The following is a 6,000-nucleotide window of genomic DNA, read 5'->3' as shown; positions in this document are numbered from 1 at the left end:
AAGAGACAGACACGAAGCCAAACCATCCAAGAAAAGTAAATTAGGGAACAACCCAAAGAACACATAATTAAACATGGATAAAAGAAGACTTACACTTACACCACAGAGACCAGGTAACAGCAGAGAACAAATAAACTCAAAGCAGAAAATGAAGCTACTGCTTTTGGCTGCTTCCTTATTCACCACAAAAGGTAGCTCCACATATTTGATTTGGCAGATTTTCTCAACAGATGTCCTTCTGTAACACAAACCGTAAGGGAATTTGTGTCCTCCCAGGATTGAACAAGGCAGTGGCTCCCAAACTTTTTTTGCTGGGCCCCCCTTTGTTTTACATGAAAAATGTCCCCCCCCCCCCCACCCGCGTGCACACGCACTAACACATCCTCCAACCACACACACCCATATTTTGCTCCATTGCGGTTTATTTCACACCTCAAACATTTAGTAAACAATTAAGCAAATACAAGTAATCTGCAGGTAGTAAGAAAATAAACTACTAACTCTTTTATGCTACGTCCACACCTACACGGATATTTTTGAAAACGCAGCTGTTTCGTCCACACATAAATGGCGTTTGGAATCACCGAAAATGGAGATTTTTTTAAAACTCCTTTTTTGCTTTTACAGAGTTCGTCACGCAACGTTAAAGGTGTGTGCCTTTTTTCACTTTACGCTGTGCGCACGTTATTGTTTACCTGAGATGAATTTCAGAATGGCAGATAGAGACGAAATACTGTTACTGTTAATCTGACTGTCTTCAGGTTTTACACGCAGTTACAGTCCCTCCATTTACAAAGGCAGAGGCATCATGGTGTGATTATTTATTATTTTTCCCTGTGTAATAATATTCAACATTGCTATCAATACATTTTTTTAAAAATGCCTCTCTGTGCAAAATGGGTTTAAAAACAAACAACTGTGGGATACTGTTTGTCCGTGATTTGAACCGAGGGAACAAATTTGGCAGGATCAGCCTGATATTATTTGTATCCCATTGTAACTTTACTCTATACAGATCTAACATCTCCAAAATGTCAGGAGTAGTTAGTCATTACAACAAGTGTTTGTGAACTGAAAATCAAGAATGTGGGATACTGTTTGTCCGTGATTTGAAGAGCCCAGCACTGCTCCCGACAAAGGGAAAACCAATTCTGCAGGGGAGACCTACCTTGGCACTTGTGCAGGTGAAGCCAAAGGGAAGATTTGCTTCACCATATTTTCTAGTCTTTGGCTTAGAATGAAGTTGGTTTGGAAACATATTCAGCTATGCTTCATCTCCTGCTTTGCGTTTCTGTGGGCGCCCCGTGCTAGCAGTGTCCAAGCGTTTAGTTTTTTTCCTTTTCATACCTCGCCCCCCCTGCCATGGCTCTGCGCCCCCCCCCCCTAGGGGGCGGGCCCCATACTTTGGGAAGGTCTGGAACAAGGAGTCCTTAACTCGTTAGGTGAATGTGTAAATCACTACACTAATGACTAATGACCAGAAATGCAAAACTTGCATTAGTGGTGTACAGTATTAAAATGAGCTTATGAAACTATCAGAAAACTACATAGTTATCAGAAATCAAATATTAAGATAAAACTAAAGCTCAACATACAAAAATAACAAACCAGACCTTATCAAAATTAAGCTCTTGTAGCAACTGATGTTGTGATTTGGCACTAAAAGAATAAAACTGAATTGAATTGAAATACAAAGGAAAGTAAAAAGACAAAGACTGGACAATAAAGCAATAAATTGAACTCTGTATTAGGACAATGAAGGCATTAAATCAGGAATCCAAAACTTCATAATTAATGACTAGAACTTGAATACTTAAGATTACTAGGATGATAATACAATTAAAACAGCAATCAGAACATCTGGCACAACCAGTGGGTGAGGGTGGACTCAAACATGGGACATCTGACGTCCCATGCAACACAAGCGCTCAACTGCAGTGCACAACGAGGCCGGCATTCACTAATGTGGTTAGTTCAACACCCAGGGACCAGCTGAAGAAATTCCTCCAACTTAAATAGCTGTTGACGAGTGATTATAAGCAGGTGTTATTATTACCCCCAGGTGTGTAAAATGCCCCTGAAACAAAATGCTGGTGTTATCTGGTGATTTGTCACACAGACTTTCAGGCTGAGAGGAAAGAGGATGACTGAGTTAGCGAGAGATATAAGCAAGAAGGAGAAAAGGAGAATATTATGAGCCAGGACAGGAGATCATGACAGTGTCAACCTAACAATAATGAAAAACTGTGAGGAAAAAATGAACAGAAAGCTCCTAACAAGAACCCAAATACTCCAAAGCAACTCAAAAAAAACCCAGGGCTCGTCACGCAGGAACAATGAATATAATGCTGCTGTAGTAAAATGTGTTTAAGTAATTTCCTTATGTAAAGCTTTAAACAAAGGAATCCACTGAGACACCCTTCAGTATCTTGAGTTCAATAACATTTACTAAAAAGCTATATAAAAACTTAGAAATCAGCTGGAACAATTAAAAGCTAAAACTGCCAAATCTGGAATTTATTCCAGAAAATTTAGAGAAAAAACTACATAGTTTTATTGTTTATCAATGATTTGACATGAATTTGTGTTAAGTAGTTACATTGGCTTTGATCAATGTTAAATGGCATTTTTGGTCTGAGATCAACACTCCCCCTGTCTTTGTTGTCCAGCTGCAATAGTCTCCAGAGCAGGCTTGATTAACAAAATTCTAATCAGCGGAAAACACAGGGGCAGTGGGTTGAAAAATTGATTCTTTGGCACAGATGTTATTCCCCTTTTTGCTGTAGGAGGTTAGCACACCATGCTTTAACTCAGCCCTGTGCTAATTAAGGTACAACAGTGTGGCAGGGGAGCAATTCTGGCTGCAGGCTCTATATTTCCTCCAGAGAAAGAATACATGGCTTTGGAGCTGAACTCCGAAATCAGATATACAACCGACTGAAAATTTGTTTGTCACAACCTGGCTAATGTCCTTCGCACAATTATGAATGAGCTTTCTTTTGTTCTGTGTTGTTGTGTTATTTACGTCTATAAATGTCCAGTTCGGCACTGTTTACACACCACAGTCAGACTCCCATTGATTCATAGCTCATTGTTGTAGGCCCTGACTCTGCTATTTGTGCATATCAGGAAATTTCAACTGCATCAGCAGCTTGACTGTATCTTCTCTAGCACTTGCTCCAGCTTATCCATCCCATTGATTATCATCAGTACACACACACACACACACACACGGTAAGAAGAAGAGAGACATTACTACCTTGCCAGAATCAAATTTCTGCTATTCTTTTGGTTTGGTGAGTATTTAATTGATTTTTATCCCCCTTGAGAAGTCTGCTTGCTCACTCCTCAGTACAGCATTGCCTCTTTTACCCTGCTCTGCATTGACTCAGTGTGTCTCTAGACACTTTGATTATAGTATGTATGACTGGAAGACGTGATGTGTGTGAGAGCTTCTCCTTCGGGTTATTTCTGTGAATAATCAGTTCACAAGGGTTAAGTTAAAAAATAATATCAGTTTAAAAATTTAGGTAAATAGAAAGGTTTTATTTGTTTTTTATTTTTATTTTATTTTATTTAGAAAGACGGGCAATACATATTAATGAACATTTTAACAAATGTAAATATGCCAGATTATAGCCTTGGGCTAATTTTCATCTGCAGACCCTCTGGCAGGTTGGTGTTAAACACAAGTTAGTAAAAACATACAGAGACACTATTTACATTCTGTGAAAAGGTGGTCCGTCTAAATGTCAATTCACAATCACCTCTAACAGTGGCTCGAGTCAGTCGAGACCCGGCAACACTGCTAGACTTTTGTTTAATAAAATCACTCATTGGTGGAGGCGCCAGACCATGTAGAACTTTGTATATTAGACAAGCAGATTTAAATCATTTGAAATTAGTAAAATTTAGAAACTTGTATTTAAAATGAAAAAGGTTTTTTATCTAATATTTTCAATGCTCTTTTTGTAGCATACTTCAATTGGTCCAATAGCAGCAAAGCTCGTATAGGACCAACTTGTAATACAGTATTCAATATTAGCTAGTATCATAGAGTGCAGGAATGTAATTGCTGCTGTGTCTGTTAATGATGTGTGGATATGTCTACAGTTCTGTATATTAACATTTACAGTTTTCACTACTTTTTTAACGTGTTTTTTTAAAGGATAATTTTGAGACTGTATCCATTTAACGGTGTGATTACTAAAGTTAAATGTTGACAGTCTAGACAAGAGCTTAAGATGATTCACGGTGTCAAATGCATGCTTGAAATCCAGAAAAACAGCTGTAACATAACTGCATTTGTCTAAGTAAGATTTCACTCTCTCAACAAAAACACAGACAACCATTTCAGTTGAATGAAGAGTGTGAAATCTGAATTGCATAGGGTGCAAACCCGGATTGGAGTCATTAAGATGTTCGATGATAGGATTAGCAACCCACTTTTCTGCTATCTTTGAAAAGATAGGGAGTCTTGGTCTCCTTTGCTCTTGGGGCCTCTGGATGTCTGGAACCTTGATCTCCTCCATGCCTGCTTCATGCCCAGGAGGACGGGGCTATGGCTCCCCACACCCTCTAGCAGTTCATTACATGAAGGAACCTTTTAAATACAAGCGCGTTCATGCTCACAGGTGTACACACGGGTGCTCACACACACAAACTACACCCTTTTTGGTTGCTACCTCAAAGCACACTGTGCGCTGTCGATCTTATTATAATATTTAATATTTAGTATTTGCTGTTATATTCACATAGATCATCGCGATTATGTTGTTTACTCTTTTTTTCTTTGCTTGTTTTCTCTTTTTTCTTTGTCAACAGGTGATCCAGGTAATTGATATATGTATTTTTTGTCTGTTTGTTTTGTTGGTTTTTGCCCCTTATCACCGTCCCTCTTCCCCGCTCTTTTTCTTTCCCTCTTTCTTTTTCCCCCAGTCAAGTCTGTCCCATGTTCAGCAAATGAAAATAAAATAAACAATAAAAGCAAAGGTGAATCAAATAGACCAATACGGCAAGGCTGGGATGGTCCATTTGGTAAAGTAAATCCATTGGGCATCTTTCTTTGCCTTTAGACAACAATTCTGATGGCAAAAGAACCAAACGGGACAGGCAAAAAAACCAAAAAAACCAAAACAAAAAAAAAAGATGGGTAATATGCTAATAGGTCGATAATTAGCAGGGTCTGATTTATCACCCGATTTATAAATTGGTGTAACTTTTGCCACCTTCCAACTCAGAGGAACGACTGCCTGCGTGATTGATAAATTAATAAGGTGGGTCACAGGCACCAAAAGAAAAGATTTATAATGCTTCAAGAAATTGGTATCAAATCCAAACTCATCCCTTGCTTTAGAACTTCTTCATTTAGAGATTATATTTTCTACTTCATTTTCTGTAATTTTCTGAATATTGAACTGTGAATCTTGAGAAGAAACATCCTCTTTGATGTCGGTATTCCCAATATTTTGTTGAGGGTCACAAGAATTAGAAAACAATTGTGCAATTTCAGTAATGGTACTTTGGAAAAAATCATTGAATTTAGTAGCTAGTCTGAGAGGCTCTGATACCAGTCCATTGACAAATTTAAGTTCAAGGTCTTTATCAGCATTATGCTTACTGTTACCAAGGAGTTTCTTAATATTTTCCCAAATTAGCTTACAATTTCCTTTGGCACTATTAATTACAGTCATGAAAAAATTTGCTTTTGCCATTCTCAAAGTTTGTGTGACTTTATTCCTTGCAGATATAAAATTGAATCGATAGGTATTTAATCCAGATTGTAACAATTCATTTAAGTAACTGGTCTCTGAGTCTCATAAGCTGTTCACACTCAGTATTAATCCAAGGCAAGGAATAAACTTGTTTCTTTAAATGGCTCTCTTTCTGAGACTGTGACAAGACCCCTTTAATAGCAGAGTATAATAGATCACAACATTTATTAGTGTCATCATAGGATAGTATGCTAGTCCAATCAAAATTATTTAGAGCTGCCATTAA

This window comes from Diplotaxodon limnothrissa, linkage group LG2, assembly GCF_057381915.1.
Source record: "Diplotaxodon limnothrissa isolate DT_005_m linkage group LG2, D_limnothrissa_male_GT1.1, whole genome shotgun sequence".
Classification (NCBI taxonomy): domain Eukaryota; kingdom Metazoa; phylum Chordata; class Actinopteri; order Cichliformes; family Cichlidae; genus Diplotaxodon; species Diplotaxodon limnothrissa.
Note: the sequence above shows the minus strand (reverse complement) of the source record.